Below are 24,964 nucleotides of genomic sequence, written 5' to 3' on the forward strand. Positions count from 1 at the left end.
AAGCTGCAGTTCAGAGGAGGGGGTGCAGCGGAGACTCAGTGGCTCCTTTGGGAATGATTAGCTGGCTCAGATCAGAGCCTAAGGCACACTTGGTAGTTCAGGCTGAAAGGTTCTAAATCCAGTAATGCTGGGTGTGTTCAGGTGCCCAGCATTCTCCTCTCCTCAGTATGAGGATTAATTCATCTAATTATGACGCTGCCTTTTAAAATAAAAAAGACGCTTATGCCAGGAGTGGCAGGCGGGCAGCACAGGCTGGGCTCCGAGGAGACTTGAGCAATAGAGCAAACTTGACCAAAAAATTGAATGCCCAGAGGGTGTGTTCATCACCTAATAAATGTGGCTCGATCCCAGAGACCCATCATTCTCTGCGAGAGCGGTTAATGACTTTTCCAGGTGTTTTCTCTTTGGTATAGCTTTTCCTCCAGGGCAGCTTTGCGAAGCCGATGAGAAGAATCGACGTGGCAAGTGGTTTCCAACTGGCACACCTTACCCGAAAAGATGGAGAGCTGGGCTCTTAGCTAGTTAAGTCGAACCTTAGATCCTAAACTAAACGAGCATCAGAATGGCAATAGAGACCCAGAATACCTCCCTCTCATATTGCATGGTGTTTATAGTTCTTGGCAACAACAGATGGGGGAAAAAAAAAATTCCCGAAATCGAATTAAAGCAATCTGCATGATAAAAGAATTAGCGCGAGGCAACGGAGGTGGGAGATTGCTAATGGTTTTCATTATGTGTAATGCTGCTGAGAGCTTTGTCTTCACCTTGACGCTTCGGAGAAAATTGGGCTCCTTTTGGCAGCATTAGCTCCTTTTACTGCAGAGCCTGGTTATTGAAATATGCACCAAGCCTTTGGGGTTATTTTTTGTTTTTCTTTTCCAGGTGCCTGGGGTTTTCTGTCCCATAAGGAGAAGCCTGGAGCCTCTGGGTGCTATTTATTGCTTGTATGAATGTGTTTTTTCTTTTTTGCCACATTTAAAAATGATTAGGGTCTACGCAGTGGCTTCAGAGGAATGCAGAGGAGTGCTGGTTGCAAAACTCCGCTCCGCTATTCGAATGTAACCTGGGGCCATTACTTGCATTCAGTTTTCCCTGAGTGATGATGGATTATGGTACCCATCTCATCGGGTGGTGGCAAGGATTTCAAGGCATGTATATAAGGTCTGCAGCCACTTTAGGCCATTCATGATTGATTACTAGTTTCTTACAAGTCTGCTCTGCTCTCCTGGAATTTAATTTTAAGACTGAGCTGACAGTTCAGATATCATTACTGGGGTTTTCAAGGCACAAGCCCAGGCCACTCTTTCTCAATAGACTAGGAAGGAGATGGGGTGATAGAGAAAATCGGAGAAATGGTATTTGTTCAATGTGATCCTACCGGATGAAGAAACAATTGCAAAAGTTACTTCCGCCCACCCATACAGTCTCTTCAGGATCCTGACGTGTGGTTTAAGCTTAGGTAGAGAAGGGAGGTGTGCATAACTAAATAGTTTAGTCAGCTTCTTGTACCCTTCATCGCTGACCTGTCATTGTCTTCACTCTGATGCCCACTGCAAGGTGGGCAGGGAAATTGTCCACACTGTATGAAACTTCTTCCTGGGAGATGATTTCTTCCTGTGGCTGGGCTCAGAGTTTCAATCTTTTTTTCCCTCTAGCATAAGATTCTGAGGAAATTCCAATTCATTTGAGATGCTGCTTCGGCAGTGTGATAGCTGAAAAGAGATGTCTATGCAAAAACGCATCTTTTACCTTAAAGGGGTGAAGGTAGTTTATACTGAAGCCAAATGTAAGTGACCATGGAACAATTTAGGTTATGCCAAATTTCATTTTCCAGAGTGGTAACAGTTCTAAGAAGTTTCATAGTAACAGAAGAAAGAAGCTCATAACTCAGGAGGCTTTTCAGATGCATTACTGAAAACATCAGGTAGTCAAATCACAGAAAACCTGGGACCCATCACATAGGCCTTAGATACTCTCTGATGACATTCTTAGCCTTTGGGTTGGTAGAACTAGGGAATCTATTTGAACATTACAGAGGATTTACCTAAATGCATTGTGTTCAGATTTCTTTTCTCATCCCATGCCAGGCTGCTAGCTCTCACTAATCCTGCACTAATATTCCTATCTCACCAACTCTGACCTTCACCCTAAATCATCAGTTTAACTGTGACTCCACAGTGAAATGGTAGTTGAACTCTTCTATTTTTATGCCAGCTCTGATTGAGTATGCTATAATTAATAAAGTGGGGCTTGACAAGTATGAGTATAAGTGAGATATTCAGGTAGGTTAATTATCTTTCAGGCTTTTTCTTTTCTTTCTATTCTGTCTTCTGGCCTTCGTGCAAGCTCCTTTGAACAGAACTCTTTAACAGGCTTAGTTATATGTTGTTCACAAAACCATCTGGTAGATACCTTGACTAAAGTGGTTCTGTTCCACTCAGAAGAATTTGTTTCTAATGTGTCCAGTCTGCTGCCACGACTGAGCCCATATCTAGTTAAGGAAGGCAGAAAAGCCCACACACTTGACCAGTTGAGAGCATCAGTTGAGATGAGCTATCGAACCCATCAGTTCCCACTTGGAAACTAATTATTCGTGTAGATGACACAGACAGGACCTGGCCAAGCATTTCCAGGTCAGGTGTCTCAGAGGGAGAAAATGCTCTCACCTCCCAGCTCCCAACCCTTTACAACTCATCACCTCACATGGTCCAATTCAAGAGAGAGAGAGTTCTGTACATGCCTGCCCCCCTTTGTTTTTTTGTAACATGCCACATTCCCCCTGCCCCCAAAAAAGTGAGGGCTTTGCTTGAAAAGAAGGTGCTGTTGATAGGAGTTCCTGCCTCCAGGTCTGTGAGGACATGTAAGAGAAGTGGGAAGAGATATGCTCTCCAGAGAAAGACTGCACCTTCATCAAAACCTGTTGTGTAACTTTAAGAGAACTTCACACTCCTTGACGACGCCTCTTTTTTTTTTTTGCTCACGATCCTCTTTCTGTTCATTTCTGTTTCCCATGTTTTTTATTTCTTTGTTTTTGTTGTTGTTTGCTTTTTTGCTTTTGATGGAGAGCTGAGCGGTTCAAGCCTCGGGTTCTAGTAATAAAGGTATGGGGTTATGAAAGGAAGAAAAGAAAGAATTGGAGACAGGCCAGCCCTGCTGTCTGTCAGCTTTCTGTTTAATTTACAAGTACCTGAGATAATATTCCAAAGAAGAAATGAAATTATCTAGACTCATTGTTTCAGTCCATGCTAGAAGGGCTCCGTTGCGTTTGGGTTCCAGATCAGGCACAGCATCCTGACTGGGAGCCTGTGACCTAGTAAACCTGCTTCCTTCATGGTAGCCAGGAAGGAAGACGGGGTTGGGGAAGAGGGCAAAGGGGACCAGAGATCAGGGACGAGATACACTCTGCTCAAAGTCATGCCCCTTCGTGACCTATTTCCTGTACCCAGGGCCCACCTAAAAATAGTTTATGAATCTGGTTACTTCTCAATAGCGCCATCAGCAGGGGATCAAGCCTTCAGCTCATAAACTTTGAGAGGGTCATTGGTGGCAGACCATAATACTTGTTCTTGTTTATAGTCATGGAAACTATTTTTCTGTAGTGACTAAAATTTATTGAGTTAGATATCTATGCATATGTATACCTGTGCATATAAATGTATGGCTTCTCCCTGTTTGTTATGGGCATGCGTGCTCATGCATATAACTAAGGAGTGATTTGGGGCATTCTTATTATATTCTATTCTGATAGCTATTGCGCACAATTCATTAGTTAATGTACTGATATTTTAAGTTGATTACAACACTATCTAATGTCATTTACTTTAGTTCAAAGAAAAGAAATTGGCTAGGTCCTGTGCTCATTTTAGGTCATTTAACAGGCTCTTTGTGCCAAGAGTAAAATTCCACCCAATCGTCCTGTGGGAGATGGCACAGGATTATGTAACCTGTGCTTCAGAGAGGTCAATGCTAAAGTCCCTGCTGCTCCTTGGCTTTAGAATTTTGTTGATTGCTTGACCTCTTCTTTGGTTTAAACACGTCTTTCCAAACTTCACATACTGGAACTCTAAGTCTTCACTGCTGCATTGCCGGGGGAGTGGGGCCCAGTGGAAGGTGTTTTACTCCTATGTCAGTGCACTCATGAATAAATTAATGCATTTCTTTAAAATATACCTTAATTTTTATTAATTCTTAAACAAACTTATTTGGGTTTGAATGTGTGTGTGTGTGTGTGTGTGTGTGTGTGTGTGTGTGCTACAGAGGTATAACACCTGTGTTGAGGCCAGAAGACAAATTTCTTGAGTCTATTCTCTCCTTCTACCTCAGGTTCCATGGATTGAATTCAGGTTGTCAGTCTGTAGGGCAGGTGTCCTTCCCATGGAGCCATTTGCCAGCCCAGTTAATGCCTTTCTTTTGTTGCTGGATTAGTGCTTGAGCTGTGAGCAGTTCTAATTCTCCTTGACTAGTCAGTGACTGCATGGCTGGGGAGGAAGCAGGCTGTCACCCATGTCTTGTCCCTTCTGCACACTGCCACTTGCTCTTCCGATTGCCACGTCAGGAAGCTGCATGGGGCCTTCATCTTGTTCTTCCAGCTGCCAGAACTGAAAGTGTAAGTCGATTTTTTTTAAAAGCAATTATCTTGCCTTAGGGACTTTTTATTAAAATAAGATATTACATACACATATTATAATAGAAACTAGACTAAGAAAGCTTCATCAAAGTTATTTTCTTCATTTGCATAGAGGCTATGTAGTGAGAAACTTGTTGTAAAGGTAAAATAAAATAATTGCAAGTAGGCACTTGAATTAGCATTGTTGTTTTGCTGTAAATCCTTAAGACCACCACCTGGGTATTTCTACTAGTGTTTTGTTTAATATTTTTAATGCTTTTAGATCTAAACCTTCCATACATTCAATTTGGGGGTATTATTTAATGGCTTTTCTTTGAGGTTGATCTACTCCGTCAAAATTTTTCAGTAGGTAATTTATGCAAGGTTTAGCAAGATGGACTTACGGCTTAAGGCATATTAAATGACATTGTAAAAATGTCCTTCATGTCATTTCCTGCTCCTAGGCCTGGATTTTTGGAATATTTTGGCCCACACCTCTTCTACTGTCCCTAGCATTCCCAGATTAGCATCTTGAATTCTTCACGCCTAGTCTTCCCATTTCAACAACCCATGCTGCTTTTTTTTTTTTTTTTTTTTTTTTTTGCATAGAGTTAATAAGTATATAACAGAATAGAATGTCTTTACAGTATCTAAACAAAAGATCCCTCTGCAATACCCCAAAGTGTTAATTTTTTAAAACTCAGAGAATCAGTTTGCTAATGGAAAAGGTTAGGAATACACAATTCAGAGAAAATCCAGTGGTTGTAATGTACCTGAAGAAATGCTCCAAGTTCATAGGAATCACAGGGTCGAAGGTTAAACCAGCCATTAGATGTCACTCTCCTCATCCTGATGATGTGCGTTATTTTAAGCCACCAGGTTTGTGACAGCTGTTGCATCCACCACAGGAAACTCAGATGCCCAGGTAGCCAGCCTTTCAGGATTGTTTGTTAAGCAATGAGCAACACAAGTCAGGAGAAATGTACTGAAGGGAGGAAAATTGATGGAGTGTGGTGAGAAGAAAAGGCAGGAACAGCTGGATTTTAGAAATGGGTAAAAATCTTTTAGCGTGTTTCGTTAACAGAGCATTTGGGGATCCTCTGGGATGAAGGTGCTGGAGAAAAATGTAATAACACTAATAAATATTCCATGATTTTCTTGGAAAAAAAAAAATGTCCTTCAATCAGGCAAATTTACAAAAATTACTTCTATGATTTAGTGGGAGTTCCTCATCCCTCTGCTTTACTTAATGGGCAAATATATCAAGAACGGCTTAGGTAATGTAATTTACACCCTGCTCTTCTATTAGGAACCAGTTCATTTCTTTCTGAACTCAGTCACCACACATGAGAGTCTTTGAATGGTATAAGAACAAGTGAAAATCTGGTCTTTTTACAGTGATGGAGCAGTGGTAGAGTGGACCAGACAATATACGAAAAGATAAAATCTTCCTTAATTTGTATATATGGGAATTCGGATGGTTTGCCTGGGATCTAGAAACTGCAATGAAAGAAAAACATACAAGAAACAAATCACTGACTTAAAATGAAAAATCCAGGTAGGACCATTTAGCTGAGCTGTAAATTCACTGAGAGAGACTGTTTGGGCTTTCAAATAATCTTCCACATAGAAATTATCTTTCCACTATTTATCTCAAAGAGAGGACTTGGGCAGGTAAGAAAGTACACCAAGCTCTTAGATTTCATCGCTGACATCCTCTCTGTCACACTTCTGTCCCTCACTTCTGCTCCTACCTCAGTAGTGCCTACGTCACTGACAACCCAGGACTACGCAATGTGGGAGGTGAATTTGTCCCAGTGACCTTCACTCCCCAGAGAACTATGCACTTCCCACAGTGATGACTTAGCTGTTTTGAGAATGTTAAGATTGAATATGTTATGTAAGTATTGGCATGTAAATGACTGAGGTTATAGCAATAAATATTGTCTTATAACAAAGGCAGCCATTTAGTCTGTGACCTATATTTTAGTATGTAAAATCAAATACAATTCATCTTCTATTTAGAGGGAAAAGGTTTCTATCTTTCTGACACAGAATTGAGTAAATGGAAATCTGAAAGTAGAAAAACTACAGAAGAAATACTTTTATTCTAAAGGAATTAAGCTTGCTTCTCTTAACCAAAATTTTTTCCTTGAAAAGAAATATTATCTCTGGAATTCAAACTTAATTAGTGGAGTACTTTGTTTTGTTTTCTTTTTGGGTGTTTGGTTTGGTTTTTGTTTCACTTTTGGTTTTTGATTTCGGTTTTTGATGAGACTGGGTCTCACTCTATAGTCCATGCTAGTCTGAAATTTATCATGTAGTCCAGGATGGCCTGGAACTCTTAGTAATCCTCCTGCTTCAGGTTTTTTTTTTTTGTGTGTGTGTGTGTATGTGTGTGTGTGTGTGTTCTAGGATTACAGGCATCCAGCTTCAGGTAGTAGAGGTTTGTAGTAGAGGTTATGAACCCACAGGAAGATGCCCTTGAGGCATTATTAAGTGAGCTTTAGGAAGAGAGCTGCAGCATCAGGACCACCAGCTAAAGGATGAGTAGGGATTGCTCAAGAGACTGTCAGACAGAGAGATGTGAGCCTCTTTCCTGACCTCTCATTGGCTCTTCTTAAGACCTGCTTTTTCATTTTCCGTGCCATTTTTAAGATCTTATTGGAAGCAGAATGAATATTCAAACTGGTTCCTGAGTGAACTGATGAAATATGCGAATGTATGGGAAGTTTTGTTACATTTGCAGCATGATGGGGGTTTTATAACTCTACACGATTTACATAGTGAGTTTGACAGTGAGATATCCAAGCTGTATTTTATCTTTAAATTAAAAATGTGTCTGTCTCCCCACGGCTATATGTGTGTGTGTTTGAATGTATGCTGCAGGTGTTTGAAGGGTCTGTGGAGGCCAGAAGAAGTTGTCAGATCCCCTGGAGCTGTATTTAGAGGCAGCTGTGAGCCACCTGAGATACATACTTGGAAACCAAACTCTGGTCCCCTGGTAGAACAGGAAGTGCTCTTAACTGATAACCATTTCTTCAGTACATGTTTATGCTTTTATAAAATTCATGGATATTGGTCCACCCTGGGTTAAGCATTAGGCAAAACCTAGAGTGTTGTGAAGATGGTTCTGTGGGTAAAGTGCTTGCTGTATACAAGCGTAGAGTTTGGATTCCCAGTGTCTTAGGTTTTCTACTGCTGTGAGAAGACACCGTGACCATGGCAACTCTTATAAAGGAAGTGTTTAATTGCAGTGCCCGATTTATAGTTCAGAGGTTCAGTCTATCATGGTGGGGAGTATGGTGGCATGTAGGCAGATGTGGTGTTGGAGCTGAAGAGTGCTCACCTCTTCACTCAGAGGCAACAGGAAGTCCACTGACTGACAGTTACACTGCGTGAAGCTTGAGAAAAAGACCTCAAAGCCCACCACCACAGTAACACAATTCCAACAGAAGATGAGGCTCAGATTAAAGGTATGCCCTCCAGCTTCAAGGTCTGGATTAAAGGTGTATGGCATCCAGCCTTCTTCAACAAGAACACACCTCCTAATAGTGCCACTCCCTATGAGTTTATGGGGACCAAATACATTCATAATACCATGCCCAGGGTTTGTGTGAAAAGTTTGAGATGGTAGTGCATGTCTATAATCTCAGTGCTTGGAGAAGTGAAGAAAGAGGACCCATGGGGCTTGCTGGACAGTCAGGTTAAGCAGACTGGTGACCTCCAGAGGACTGGGAGACCCTATCTCCTATAGAAGAAAGTAGGGAACAATTGAGAGAGACACCAACATCAGCCTATGTCCTCTGCATGTACTGGCAACTGCACATACCTGGACACACATGAACATATATATATATATATATGCATATAATAACACATTTAATATATTAAAAGTAAAAAGAATAGCCAGGTGGTGTTGGCACGTACCTTTAATACCAGCACTTGGGAGGCAGAGTCAGGTGGATCTCCGAGTTTGAGGCCAGCCTGGTCTACAGTGAAGAGTTGTAGGACAGCCAGGGCTATTCAAAGAAACCCTGCCTTGAAAAATCAAAAAGAGAAAAGATCCCATAAAACAAAGCCCTGTACCAGCACCATAGCTGGCTTCAAAAGTGCTGGTCTTTAGTACTCTTTCTCAACCCCAGCTGTGCATCCAGGTCCCCCGGAGGTTAGGAACTTGCTCCAGCTTATCTTGATGTGTGCCACTGTCCAAAGCGGCTAGATCATGTGTTTTTAATTACTGCATCCAGTTGCATCAGGCTGCTTTAGTGTGGGGGCCTTTCTGAAGAACATAAGTGGTTGAGTGCCTACCCTCTCTTCTCCACTGCTGCCTTTACTACCTGACTGACAGCGCAGAGTTGGTATTCTGGCATCTGTACCGGCCTGCATTTAGGGTTCTCACAGGATATGTCCTCAACTATAGCCACTAATAGCACCTCCTCTGCACATTAACTATGTTCCCTTTAGAAAGGGCCCCTCCTACCTCCCATCTCTCTCTCTCTCTGTCTCTCTCTGTCTCTGTCTCTGCTTCCCAGCCTCTCTGGCTCTGTGTCTCCCCCTGCCCAGTGTGTCTCTACCTCTCTTTTCTGTTCTGCTGCTCTTGAACCCAGAGGCCAGTCTCCCCTCTCTCCTTCACCCCTTTCCCATTCACTACCCCCCCCCCATAAAAATTTCACCTGAACTCTGTCACATGGCATCTTTCTCGCGCAGGCTTCTTTCTCTCGCGCAATGCTTTTTTTAAAAAAAATTACCACACAGAGTAAGGAATGAAAAATCAATGAAGGAATGAAAAATCAATGAAGGAATGGATACAGACAGTAGTTTCTTAACCTGACACTTCATACATTATAAACAGGCTCACATTTTCAATTTTGTGGCTTCACATTTCGAAGATATAAAACATCTATGAGGAACAACCTCCCAGAGTAGGAATGACTTCCCTTCTGTCCCCTGCATATGTTCATGGCACCAGTGAATGAATTTCTCAACACCCAAGATTACAGCCTTGAGTAACACTCTGTATCTTTCCAGATGAACAGGTAATACTCCATATCTTACCAAATGAACAGGTAATGTGCCTTTTCCAGGGATATGTATCTTCAGGCATTTGCTGTTATCGGAATCAGTTGTGTTTAGCCTTACTCTGCTGTGGAAAATTTAAAAGGAGGCGCCCACTGCCACCGGGGAAATGCTTGGTCTCACGGTACTTTGGCTGGTGCGCTCTTTGTTCTTTACTGGAGAACACATTTTAACTTTACAGGGATGTGCAGTCCTTCTTACGTACACATTTTCCCATGATGCCCTTTGGCCATACAGCTATTCTTTTACTCTCCAAAAACAGATTTGTTCATTTTTTTTTTTATGATGGTCTTTCTCTCATTCTTCTTAGAAATAACCAGTGTTGCTGTCTGTCAAACGGAATTGTGCTGTTTCCCGATATCCTCCCTCCTTGGCCAAGCTATCCACATCTGTTGCATCATTTTCCTGCTGTGCACAAACTAGTTTTAAGTCCTTCCTTCTCTCAGGTTAAAAGCCTGCTGTGCCTGGAGCACATATCACTAATTTCTATGCTGCCTCTTTGTCTCATTGCCGTTTTCACAGGATGTATGCTGAAGATGTCTTTAATTTGGGTGTGGGTGCGTTGGGCTTGGAGGAAATGGATTGTGTGATGTCACCAGCCTAGCATCCCACAGAGCAGTAATGGGAGGGCTTTTATTTCTCTGAGACGAATCCTCTGCCCCTTCAGAAAGCTCTGATTCCTATGGACCTCGAGTAAGAAATGCAGTCTGTGCTGGGGTAAAGCTAGTCACTAAAGAGCTTCAGGTGCCGCTGATAATGTTCATTTCCTAGATAAGCCCGTTTGTTTTACCCACCTCAAAATACAAGCGTTCATTAACCAGTGCTAAATTTAGTCTCTTCCAATTTCAGGGAAAGAAATAGTTGTTTTCAATAATCTTATCTGCTCTATAATTTTGACACAAGTTCTTTCAATTTTGTCAAGATAATGGACATTTTAAGATAGTGATTAATAACACTTCATCACTGTTTTGCCTTTCAATACCCCACTTCTAAACCTGTCCAAGGATCAGGTGTTTGGTTCACATTGTCAAAGGTCATTTCTTTTTGTTCTTTCTGTCAACCAAGAAGGCAGAGGTACTCAGCAATGCACTTTTATGTCCCGTTCACCTTTCTACTAAGAGTTCAGACCTCTGAATACAGAACTTCAGTTAGGGTGTCTTTAATTCCCTATTTTGTAGAATTTAAGATTAGTCATAGTCTGCATCCTCCGTATCCTCAAATTAGAAACTCAGAATAATTAAAAAGGCAGCAGCTAGATCCGGGTGGGGGCTAGCTGATAAGCAGGGTTTTGATTTTTTTGTTCAAAGTAATATTTTTATTAATTATTTTATTGATTATTTCACATTTGCTATGAATATGTTTTATTGCTATTGGTTAATAATGAAGTTGGCAGGGCAGAATGAGCTGGGCAGGAAAACTAAACTGAATGCAGGGAGAAAGAAGGTGGAGTCAGGAAGATGTTATGTAGTAGCCAAGAAGCAAGAGATAACAAACCATAAATCTTGTGCTAAAATATAAAATAATAGAAATTGGTTTATATAAGATGTAAGAGCAAGATAGAAATATGCATGAGCATATTCAGTGTTGTGATTAATATAGTTTCTGTATGATTCTTTGGGACTGAACAACTACTGGATCAGGCAGAACAGAAACTTCCTGTTTACACCAAGTCCAATTTGTGTTGTTCATATACTCACTGGAGTATGGGCAAACTCCCAGTGGCCAGCCCCTTAAATAAAACTGAGTTTTTCTCCACCCCCACACCTGCCATAGGGTAAAGAGCTACACTTTAGCAACCCTATCACAATTTTTAAGAGTTCTCTTTAATGGGTTACTGTCTAGACTGGTTTTTTTTCTGGGTCTGAGTGTGGGGAGAGGTTGTCACAGAAGTCTTTTTTATAAATTCCTCCCTTTGCTCCATTTTGAGTGTAGTTATGTATGTGTGCATGTGTATGTATGTGCATCTGTGGTTGCGTGCTGGTATTCTGTGACATTATCCCATATAGACATGTTACCTACCTTAGACAGTGAACCAATTACAGACTAAAGTACAGACACCACCAAAATCCAACTTGGTGAACCAATGAGTTTTATTGGTTACAATAATAAACACATACAATAAACATATAAAGTTATACAAGGAGCAGAAATGACTCACCAAGAGCCCACCCAAGCATAGGTGACAGTTCATAAAACCTGGAGAGCTGGAGCACATTGCGCAACCTCCAGACAGCTCAAAACGTTGGAGAGTAGCCTTTCCTGGTGGTTCAGTTGGTCTGAGCCTCTTCTGGGCAGCTTTGTGCTTCTTCTAGATAGTTCAGCAGCTCTCTGCTTCTTTCACTCTGCTTGTCTTACCTTTTTTTTTTTTTTTTTTCTGAGCCTCCTCCAAGCAGTTCAGGTGTCTCCCAGCTGTCTTTACTCCTCATGTACTGCTGAGGAAGGAGAGTACTTTTAGATCTAATAAGTTTCAGGGACTTCCTGCAGTTTCTTTGGTTTACTTCTTGCCTTCCCTGAGCTTCCCTACGGGATGGGATGATTTATTCCCCCTTAAAACATTCTGTTGGTGTTTTCCATCATCTATGTCTTAAAGAGCTTTCCTCTGGGATGGAAAGTTTTAACTTTACAGGAAACTGCTACATAGCAGCATGCAGACATGTATGTGTGTTCGAGAAGTGACCCTCTAGTGTCATTTGTCAGGACCACCCACTTCAGTTTCTTGAGACAAGGTGTCACATTGCTCTGGGGCTTTCCATTTAAATATGTGTGACTGACGAACAAGAATTTATATGTTTACCTTTTTTTCCTGGAATGTCTTTTCTCTTGGTGAATCTGGAGGTACCAGATTTCATACACTAGACTGGAAGCCTAAGTATATATTTTCTTACTGTGCTGCTTTAGGTAATTTCTATAGATGAATGGATGATGGCAATACTACCTTCTTGGGAGAGAATATGTGCCTAATAAGAGAACACAGCTCTGTATTTTGCTGTGGTCCGCAAGAATCATGCAGTGAAATTTCAACTGATGGAGCAAAGTATTGACACACCAGAACGAATCTGTTCTGATGGAGATAAACCCGTTCGCAAGGTCCTGGGCCTACCACCTTTTGTATATCAGCTGTTCTTTCAGTAAATCTCGTGTGAAGCCATAAGCAGCCCCTATGGTGCCTTCAGCAGTATATAGATTATTGACCACAACTTTTCCCCATGTACTTTTCCCCATTGTGTCACTTTATTCCCTAACTAGGAGACTTCTAGTGGGAAATTTAGTCACACAGTCTAATCTCTGCGTCGTTCCCTGAGACAAACTTAGAAGCCAGTTCTTCTGTTTGGCAAACATTTGGTCAGGAGAGGAATTCTTCATATAAATCATTTTCCACACCTAGATAGGGATGGCATGTCCCAGGTTGCTTTATTCTTAGTCCTTCCTGATGAAGAGATTGGTGCCCTAAATTCTCCCACAGCTGACTTGGGAAAGTGCTAACCTACTTAAATCCCATTCTACCCTATAAAGGCTATTAAATCCCTTTCATATAAAAAGCATGGGGGACAAGCACCACTGTTTGGCTTGGGTGGCTAGAATTTGTAAGATCATGAATTTTGTACTATATATTACAAATCCCCCTTTCGGTAACCATGTAGGGTGAAAGATATGATTTTCATATCTGTCAAGTCCTCTTCAGCTAGCCATACTGATAAAAATGCTAATATAAATAAAATGCTACATATTTCCCTTCAGCATCTTAAGCCAGTTGTGATGGGCACTATAAACACCTTTCCCAGCCTCTTCAGGTGCTAGAGGGGATGCTCAGAGAGTACATTGCTCTCTTTTTTCTACATTCTTTGATTACAAACTTCTAGCTTAACTAGCCACACATACGAATGCAGTTTAACTTATGAATTCCCCTTCTCCCCCTATTAGAGTTTAGAAGACATTTATGCACTACTGTCTGGGTGTCTTTCCTGACCTCACCTCCTCAGAGCCATAAACATGTTGACAGTGTGCCTCAGGCAGCTCTTACCTGCTTTTTGACCATGAGAAAATTCAGGCTCAGAGAATTGCCTTTGTTGTGTGTGTGTGTGTGTGTGTGTGTGTGTGTGTGTGTGTGTGTAAGCTAGAAATCTAGCAGGAGGAGAAGAGAAGAGAGAAATGGACGCAGGAAAGCACATAGCAGAGAGTTCATTTTCTCCCTCAGATCGTTCTAAGTCCCACACTTGCTGTGAATCTTCTTCTGAATCCTGAGGGGACACTAAGACTGGCATTCAGAGGTTCCCAATAGTATTTCAATGTGTTATATATCTCAAACATCACTTTAGAAGATAAGAATTATGGTGCATGTGTGATATGAGGCTTAGAAAATTGGGAAAATATACTTTGTACAAATATATATTTGTTTATACATAAACAAGACTGTGGGAAAGAATCTTCATCTTTGTATGAGAACCTCTGTCAGGTTCCTCTTTGGTCCTTTTGAAATCTCTGCATTCTTACTAAAATGGGATAGATTTTTTTTTTCATAAAGGTGAATGGCCATGAAATTTAAATCTCTTTTTCCTCAACTTTTCGATTGCCCATATTCATATTATTTTAATCCTTTATCATCTCTCTTTAGCTGATTCTGTTTTTTAATAGTCTGTCAATATGTTCCATTTTCTGTACCTATAACATTCTTCCTGATTGTCTCTCTCTCAGATCTGCTAGACAGAGTCTTAATTACAGATTTCATTCTTAGCTTCATTTTGTCTACCAAAATTATATATTTTTTATCTTGGTTATAAAAAAATAAAGCACTCCATTTTTACAGATTTTTTTTTCTGTTTCTTCTTAAAAAACTTATTTTTTTGAAAGCTGGACAGCATGTGAAGAATCTTAGAAACCTAAAATAAAGAGAGAGAATGCTTAAAGCTTGCTGAATAGTATTTATTTTTACAATGCAAAGTGCTGGGTGAAACAAGAAGTCGTTCCAGTTAGGGAAAATGGGGGGAATATATTCTGTGCTGTTTTATTGTAAATGTGATGGAAACAAGTATCTGAAGCAACAAAGAAAACCAAATCCGCAGAGCAGAATCTATTTTTAGTCTTACACTCTTGGAAACTGAAGTGGATAGTTTTAAAGGCTTCTGAAAAAAAAAAAAAGATTGATGCTGAGACTCAAAGTGAACATGAACAAGTCAACAACTTTGTTCCGCATGGCAAAAGAAATGCATTTCCAACTAGAAAATATTGCAAAGAGGAAACTAACAATCACCTCGTGTTTCTTTGAAATGACATGCATGTTTATGGTAAGTCATTGTGCGCATGAACCCACATTTAAGCCTCACAACCAACTTACCTGTCTGTCCCAGTTGCTTTTCTAATCCTGGGATAGGACACCATGACCATGAAATTGTTTAATCTGAATTTATGGTTTTGGAAGGTTGAGTCCATGGTGGTGGAGCCAAAGCAGGGTGGCAGAAAAGCTGAGATCTTGCATCTTAGTCACAATTAGTAGGAGGGAGGGAGATAAATTGAAATGGTGGAGTCTTTTAAAACCTTCTAGCCCATCTTTAGTGACCTACCTCCTCCAAGGAAACCACACCTGCTAGTATTTCCCAAAAAGTTCCGACAACTGGGGCCAAGCATTCAAGCAGATGGGCCTATAGGAGCCATATTCATTTAAACAACCACATGCCACTCCCAGGCCCTTATAGAGGAATGACCATGTCTAAATGCAAAATGTAATTAGTCCAGTTTCAGAAGTCCCCAGAGTCTTTCACAGTCCCAACAAAGTAGAACAGTTGCTGGAGCTGCTGCTGAAAGAAGGGAAATACTTTCTGTGGAGGCACTGCTTCTCCAGTCGGTCTTCTAGTTAGGCATTTTCCAATCAATGACATGCCTTGACAAACAATCATGATACTAAGGATAATTTCAGCACAATCAAAACCACAGGAAGCAGATTCAACTTTTACTAAATTTGCCTTAAGGAATTTGCAATTTAGCTTCCCAGGTGAGACAAAATCATTTACATCGTGAGCAAAGGACCTGCTTAACAATGTGCGGCTCCTCGGGAGTCTTGAGTACTAACACTTCTCAAAAAGTAATACACACTGACGCTTTTTATTGTTTTGCAGATCCCAGCTTCTGTGAGATACCTTCATAATCAAAAGGCAATCGAATCACTGAGCCCCCTCTTCCACACAGACATCCATTAATTATCTTCTGCTCTCAGGAAATTGTGGAATCGTTTAAGTTATTGTAATTTGGCACTTACATTTACAGTCATTTTTCAAGGAGAAAAGGGCCATCTACAATGAACCTTCAGCTTCCTTTGGAGGCAGTGAGGTGTCACACATCAAGCTTTTGGTTTATATAGCTTTTGACAGCTGTCTCCCCAGAACTGTGAAATTATCCTTGATTCTCTCTTGTTTAAATAGAAAAACCCTTGTTGCTAAGTGTGCTCAGGATGTAAGAGAAGAGACGATCTCATGAGAAAATCACAAGGCAAATAATATTTACACTGATTATGTTTAATTAATTTTTATAGCATAAAAACAATTTGTCTTTTATTTGAAGTTTCATCTTCCTCCCACTGCACGTATTCTTTATACTATTACAGTACCCCACTGAAAACAAGCAGAACAAATGCAGATACTACTGGAAAATATTTATCTTTTACATTTAAAAGTTTTATTTTATTCATTAATATTATAATTTCTCCTCCCTCTACTCCTCCCATTCCTCCTTCACTACCTTCCCACACAGATCCACCTCCTTTCTGTCACTAACTAGAAAAATAGACTTCTAAAGGATGAAATAAAATAAAATATAAGACAAAACAAAACCAACATATTGGAATATATAATACAAACATACAGAAGACAAACAAATCACAAAAAAAAGGCATAAGAAACTGATAACAGACACAGAGATCCACTTGTTTGCACTCTTGGGAATCTATAAAAACACAAAACTGAAAACCATAATATATATATGTATATATGTGTATATATATATATATATATGAAGACCCATAAGATAAAACAGAGAGAGAGAGAGAGAGAGAGAGAGAGAGAGAGAGAGAAAGAGAAATATGTCTATAAATAAGTAAAAAAAAAAAAGACTTGGCACAAAACTATGAGATAAGGAACTTTAAAATACACTGTTGAGTCCATTTTCTGTTGTCCAGCTTCTGCTGGGCATGTGATCTACCATTAAGAGTAGTTTATTTTCCCCAGTGAGACTCCCTTAGAGAAAACTAAATTTTATTTACAAGTTATCAGTTACAGATAACTTCCGGATGATGAGGAGAGCATGTGTACACTTCTCCTTTCAACTCTAGGACCTCTCCTGGTGCAGATCTGCACAGGCCCTGTGTCTCAGTCTCTGTGGATACATGTGTTTAGATCCTCTTGATTGATAGGGCTTTGTTTCTTTAATGTCTTCCACCCCCTCTAGTTCTTACATATTTTTCACTTCCTCTTCTGCAGGTTTCCTTGAATGCTGTGGGGAGAAATTGGATGGAGAAATACTGTTTAGGGTTGAGTGTTCCGAGGTCTCCTGCTCTCTGCACCTCATGCAGCTGTGGGTCTCTGTATTTGTTCCCATCTGTTGCAGGAGGAAGCTTTCTTACAGCAAAGAGCAGGACACCAGTCTGCGAGTGTGGTAGAATACCATTAGCAATAATTTTATTGCTGCTATTTTATTAGAGCAGTACTATTTGGTTTTATACTCACAGCTCAGGTCTCTGGGATATCTAGTCTTAGGTTCTTGGTCACCCAAACACTGTTGGGTATGGGTTCAATCTCATGGCGTGGGCCATAATTTTAAATCAGATAGGTTTGCTGTTCCCATAAGGTTTGTGCCACCATTGCACAAGCATATCTTGCAGGAAGAAAACCATTGGAGATCAGGGACTTTTATAGCTGAGGTGGTGTTTGTGTTTCTCCTTTCATAGTGTGCACAGTATCCTCTTGTACCAGACACTAGCCTATAAGGGTGAAAGCCCAATAAAGGCACCATTGACTTCTTCATGTTCAGCGAGTTGTGTATTTCTTGTTTTCAGCACTAGAGTCTTACTGTTAGTTTTATTTTGTGATTTGGATAATGAGGTCTAGTTTGCCTTTATCATGAACCCATTATCCCTATAAGGTTACTGCATATACATTTTTCCTTCTATTATTATTATTATTATTGTTTGTTTCTTTCATTAAGACAACACTAGTTTTCCCACTAAGTCAATGGACACAAACTATTATTTCATATTAAAGTGAGTTATTGTCCATGTTATTTATATAGACAGCAACAGGATAAAAGCTTTACATATATTATTAAAACACTGCTGTAAATTAAGATTCTTAATATGTTTATTTCCAGCATTCAAGGAAGCATTTGATGACTTGAAAATTCTTGGTTTACAGTTGATGTGACTACAGTGTTAACCTCAGGCTCCTAGAATTTAAAAGTGTTTTGGCATTTTCTGTTTATTTTCAGTGTCTTTTACTATGTCCTTTAACACTGAAATTTTGTCTCTTGTTTTATTGGTATTCTAGAAGGAATTCATCATAACAGGTTCAAGCTCTAACACAATAGTCATTTAAACAACTTGAGATTGTTTTCATAATCTGCTTTATTGCTTAACTGATCAAGACTAGTCCTTTTAGCTCAGTAATTTTTCATGTTGTTCCATTTTAATCTGAGAGAGACCTTACCAAGTTATGGGCAAATATGAAACTAAGGAGACAGGAGGATTTTATTTATTTATTTATTTACTTATTTACTTATTTATTTATTTATTTAAGATTTCTGTCTCTTCCCCGCCACCGCCTCCCATTTCCCTCCCCCAATTAAGTCCCCCCTACAGCCCGAAGAGCAATCAGGGTTCCCTGCCCTGTGGGAAGTCCAAGGAACCCCCACCTCCATCCAGGTCTAGTAAGTTGAGCATCCAAACTGCCTAGGCTCCCACAAAGCCAGTGCGTGCAGTAGGATCAGAAACCCATTGCCATTGTTCTTGAGTTCTCAGTAGTCCTCATTGTCCGCTATGTTCAGAGAGTCCGGTTTTATCCCAGGCTTTTCCAGACCCAGGCCAGCTGGCCTTGGTGAGTTCACAGGAGGATTTTTAAAGTAAGTTTGCGAACATAAAGGAATTCAGAATCGAAGGACCTGATGAAGCATAAATGCACAGAGTCAAGGATGGAGGCCTAGTGCACAGGGCAGGTCATTTGTAGTTGTCTGGAGCCTAGGAAAGCCAGAGGCAGGAGGTAGGAAGGAGAAAGAGTTCTACCATAGATCTCAACAATGGTTCTCACACGAGTGTCCTCCGTGTACCTGGGCTCACTTTACCTTCATTTCAGACTTACTAAATAAGAAGCTCAGAGTAGGGCCGGGCAATACATTTAAACTATCTCTGCCAGTGATTGACATATTGTTGAGGCTCTATGCCTTTGTCACATGTTATCAAGGAGTACTTAGAGCCTCCTGGCTGGGCAGACATCTGTCTCCACTTCAGTAGACCAGAGTGATCAGTGCCATTGTCAGTGGTGGGAACAAGATGTCCTGCTTATTTGGGACTGCCTAGCAGGGTGGAATGCCAGCTGTTACAGAACAGTTATTTCTCTGTGGATGCCCATGGGACACCATTTGGGGGATGTAGTACAGCAGTCATAGCTCATAGTTACTTAGCCGAGGCTTATGGAAACCCTGATTAGAAAAGCTGCCTGTCGGCTGGTGTGCCCCGATGTCACCAAGGATTCTGTGCAGCATGAGATAGTCTTCCTGAAGCTGTGCTACTCATTAGTGAATGTGGAGATGAGTTCCTATCTCTAGGAGAACCCAGGCCCCAGGCTACGAGAAGACCTCAGTGAATGTATCAAAAATTGTGATTGTTTCACAGTTTCAGGAACATTAACAATAAAAAAAAGTCAAACTAAAAGTATGAAGATACTGATGATTTGTTTGAACTAAAAAATCATAACAAAGTTATATTAGAGAACTGGCTGTTGTATTAACATTTTAAATAATTTTTTGTTTTTGTTTTTGTTTATGTTCTTGTTTTGTGTGTGTGTGGGGGGGGCGGGTTTCTTCCAAGACATGGTTTCTTTGTGTAGCCCTGGTGTCCTGAAATCCTGGTGTCTGTAGGTAAGGCTGGCCTCTCACACTCACAGATATTCACTTGCCTCTGCCTTTAGAGTCCTGGAATTAAAGGCAAGCACCACTCCTGCCCAGCTTCCCAAGAAGTTTATAACAAGTGTCTATTTTCCCTAGTTAAGGATCTGTTGAAGTGCACTGGCCCCAAACTACCCCAAATAGTGTACAATAGTGGATTTTCAGATCATCTCTTGCCTAAAAGGTGTTTTACTCTGTTTTGAGGATGAAGGATGACTCTGCACCTGGGTGGATATGTGAGTGGCACCATTTGTCAGGTTCCACGCACAAAACACCAAGTGACAAATGACTTATTCTTGGGAATAGAAAGGGTGTTATTCCAGAAGCATATTGGGGCAATCAAAACTGTAGGAACACATGGATTATTAAATTCCTATGAAGAAAACCAGACTCATATATATGATCGATATCAGACTGTCCTAATTGGTTTCTGTAGCAGTGACAGATGTCATGACCAAAAGCAGTTATGGACGAAAGGATTTGTTTCACCTTATAGCTTGGAGTCCATATTTCAGGGAAGCCAAGAAAGAAAACTAGAAGCAGAAACCACAAAGAATTGCTGTTTACTGGCTTGCTCTCCAGTAAACAAGGATGCTTGGTCATCCTGCTTTCAGGTTGTATCTACTACACAAACCCTCTTTCCAGGTGGCATCCCTTACAGTTGAGGAGGAGGGAAGGGAGAGAGAGAGGTTGATTTTAAAGAGCCGACTTGCTCAGTTGTGGGACTGGCAAGTCCAAAATCTTTGGGGAAGTTAGAAATTAGACAATCAGAGTTTGCTTAACATCCACACATAATGAACTTCAAATAACGTCAATAAATAAATTAAGTAGTGAAATAAATATAAATTAAAAAACCAAGAAACTATCTTTTGGACATTGCAAATAAATCCTTTTATAGAATCAAGCAAAGTTAACCCAGGTAAGGTGGAAATAAGGATGTTATTCCAGTGTAAAGTTGGTGAGAGTCATTAGAGGACTTCATGGGAATGAATTTGCAAATTTAAACAAAGTATCTAAAATTTACTCATAGGTTAGACAGATCAGCAATTGTAATTCTGCAATCAAGCCTAATGAAATAATATGTGACACGTGAATCTATAATGTATGTTCATTTGCACATTCAGTGACATCTATAATGAATTAAGATGGAAGTAACCTCAATGAGATTTGTAATTAGAAAGCAGATGCAACCATGTGCTTATTTGGGAAAACAGTGCTGATTTCCCAGAGGCTTTTGGTCAGATTTCTAGCACCAGCAGGCGTTCTCTCCTCTGGAGCAGGCTTCCACTCCAATCATAAAGAAGCTGGCATCCCCAGACAGTTGCGACACTATCGGATCAGTGGGCATATCTTAGCCAGCAGGTCAGTGTTGTATCCTGCATGATCTACAGTTGAATGAGACTGCTGAGCTTTCTCCCCATGCAGCTTTCCTAACATCTTGCAGCACTGTAAATGTTATCCTGAAGGGAGAGGTTTCCAGATCATTCCAACTTGATTCTTCTGTTTCCTGTATCTTTAGCAATAGGGTCTTAGCCTCTAGTACTGGAGGGCAACCACGAGTGGTTATGAAATAGCATTTCACTCCCCATTGTGTGGTTCTTCCATTCTTTCTTTCCCCTCTCCTGTCTCAGTTCCCTGAGCCACAGGGTAGAGGAGGCTTTATAGATGATCTATTTAGAGCTGATTACTCAATTGAAAATTGTGGAGGCCCACAGATGTGGATCTATTCCATCTTGACTAAAAGGCAGAGAGTTCACACTTATTCTTGCTCCTCCAAGGTATACAACAGGATGTTTTGACCTAAGATGTGGCTACTGGATGTCTTGCTTAAACAATGAGATATTTTACCAAAGGTGTGGCTACTGGATGCTGTACTCTTCAAAGACCAGTCAACAGGATGTTTTGACTTAGGGCATGGTTACCAAGTATTTGAGACGAAAGGAGGTGATTATGCTCACTTGATCAGGGAAGTCTTTTTGCTTTCTCCCTCTTGATTGGGGTATATAAGAACTTTGAGTAATAAAGTTGGGGCTGATCACAGCATTCATTGGATGCCCTCCTGACTCTATCTTTTGTTCCTCCTCATCTATTTCTTTACTCGATTGACTCTTCTCCTCTGGAATATATGGACCTGTTAGGCCACACCCGACAGAAAATTTGACTTCTCAAAATATGCAATAGGATGTGTGCGTGAGTCACCTCAAAAGTTGTGAGCACGGGAGAGCTGTTCCCATTACTCCTCTTTCATGTGGCAGCATTTGGAGGGGAAGAGATTTCCATCAATGCCCAAGGCAGGTGGGAACTGGCCCTGAGGTCACAAGAGCATGAGAGCTGTCCTTGCTCCTCTTCAGTGGCAGCACTCAGGAAAGTGGCCCCCACACCTTTCCTTGGCAACACAGTAGAGTTGGCCTAAAGGTGTAGGTGTGGGGGAAATACCCTGAGGATGTGAAAGCCGGGGAACAGACCCTGCCTTTTACTCATGGCTGGAGGAGGTGAACTAACCAGGCCAATGCTGGAGAGCTCACCTGTGGTGAAGACAGGGGAGAGCTGATGGCTTAGCTAACCTTGCAACTACCCAGGCCCAGAACCAGGTTAAGTATTGGCCCAACCCAACATCTGTGCCATCTGTGATCTGCTGGAACATGGGGGGAGGCAGTGGGCACCAGTCCTGCCGACCCCCCTCTGTAGATCTCATGACACATGGCAACAATGGGATGTCCAGGAAGAGTCTCAGTGAGGATCCTGTGCCAATGGTGTAGCAGAGATCAGGGGCCTCAAACCAAATCAATGATTCTTTGTGATGAATGTGATATGTGTCACACTGCAACTTCCATGATAAGATTTTCCTTTTCTTCCTTTTTTTCCTCTTAATTTTAATTTTATTTTATTGAGGGAGGAAAGTTGCACAGGCAGAGTGTGGATGCAAGGTTATGGGATTTGGACGGGATTAGGATGCATGATGTGAAAGATACAAAGGGTAAAAAAAAAAAAAAAGAAAGTTAAAAAAAAAAACATGAAATAGGGCCAATGAAACCACTCAGTGGGTAAAGCTGCTTGCTGCCAAGCCTAACCACTTGAATTCAATCCCTGCAACCCACATGGTGGTAGGAGAGTTACTTATTCCCACAAGTTGTCCTCTGGTCTCCACAAGTACACCAGGACATTCCCATCATTCTCCCTTCTCTGTATGAAACACAGTCTTTAAAACTGTCATGAACTAATTATCTTTGCAGCTGGGTATCTTATACAAACTGGTGGTGAAATATATGGACACACAGATGTGTATATAGAGATTAATGATGAACACATCTCATTGTTCACCCTAACTGGCATGTAAAGATGTTTTGGCCTCCATGCATCCTCATACATTTTTAGTTTATGAGTAGCAAATGCTTGTCTGCTTCTTTAAATTACTAACTTCTAGGAGTATCACTGATGGCCAGTTCTCATCAATCTCATTCTTTGCCTTCTTACCAGTTCTCTACCTAAAGTCATTTGGAGTTTATTTTCTCCTGATTCTACTAAGAAATGAAATTACTTAGGAAAAATTTAACGAGTTCAGAATAAATTGTTGTGGACTTCATCTACAATAGGGATTATTTGTAAATACTATGCCTGTATAAAAACTCCAGTGTCTTTCTTCCTTCTTTCCTTCCTTTCTTCTCTCTCCTGTTCTTTCTCCTTCTCCTCTTCCTCCTCATCTTCTTTTTCTCCCTTTCCTTTTTAAAACAGGGTTTTTCTCAGTATACTTGCCTGCCTGAAAGAAATCACTATTTAGGCCAGACTGGCCTAAGATTCACAGAGATCCACTTGCCTTTCTTCACAACTACTGCAGCTGCCCCATGTCTGACTACAATCCCCATTTTCTTTTAAAACACTGTAGATACGTGATTCTGAAAGGAGTAGGGGCCCTCAAGATATTCTGGAAGTAATAAAGTCCAGAAAAGGATCCTTACATGCTTCATACGAGGTAAAAAATTTGAGCGACACAATTGCTCATGAGTTCTCCATGCTTCTGTACATAACCCCTTGTCTATACTCCTGTAAGCAACATCGAAACACTCATTGCTCAGGTGCTCTTGATTTCTCCAAGCTTCCACAAGCAACCCCTTGTTTATACTCCTGTAAGTAACATCAAAACATTCTTTGCTTTACCAAGTTGGGTTGTAGCAGAATTGTTACTTTGGTTGGTCATTGGTGCCCTAGCTTGTATGAGTAGACATCTGTTTATATGTTCCCTGGAAAATTCAAACAGCAATCACTCTCATTGTCTTTTCCAAATAGTATATAAATCTATTTCTTCTTCTTCTTTTTTTTTTTAAGATTACTTGACAGTGTCCCTCCCCGTTGGTTGCAGAGATTATAGTGTGTTTCCCATCGTTGGTTATTTTGGGATTGACTTGGGCTGTCAGAAGGCACTAAAAAGACCACAGGCTTTTACTTAGAGTGCTTTACCTTTGCTGTCTTGACAAGGAGGCGGGGCCTGAGGGTAAAGTGAGAGAGAGGAGAAGCAGAACTCCTCAATTTGCTGAGCCACCAGAGCCTGAAGCAGACCCCCAGCTGACTTGTAGATATGTGAATAGAAATGATCAAGTCACCTAATTGATAACACCTACAGATGCCATTCTTCTGGAGGAATACTTAAGAACTGTGATTCATTCATTTATTTATTTTGTAAGAATTTTGAGTCATACACTTTCATAAATTAGAAAAAGATATTGTTTTAGGAGGCAAGAGACTGGGCTTTTGTATTTTTCTGAATAACAAGAAAAATGACCTGTGGCAAGTTCTTTATTCTTTCTGGGCTTCAGTTACCTCATATATAAGAATCAGAAAAGACACTTCCATAAATGTAAGCTGGGCCCATACTTGACTTTGATTTATATATATATACATATATATATAAATATGTGTGTATGTGTGTGTACATTGTAGTCTAATAATCTTATTTTTAAGAGTTTTCTTTTATTCTTAAGAATTTCACAGATACACAAAATGGAATATATTCATATATGTATAAACTGACAACATGAATCTTCTATGGTATGTATGGTTAAGGGGAAGGTTTTCATTACATATGATATGAGAGAGAACAGCCAGAGGCATCTGGAACAGTCCAGAGTAGAGAGAGAAAGTAGT

Source organism: Microtus oregoni, unplaced genomic scaffold, assembly GCF_018167655.1.
Source record: "Microtus oregoni isolate MIOR12 unplaced genomic scaffold, Mior012 000110F_ref0000174, whole genome shotgun sequence".
Classification (NCBI taxonomy): Eukaryota; Metazoa; Chordata; class Mammalia; order Rodentia; family Cricetidae; genus Microtus; species Microtus oregoni.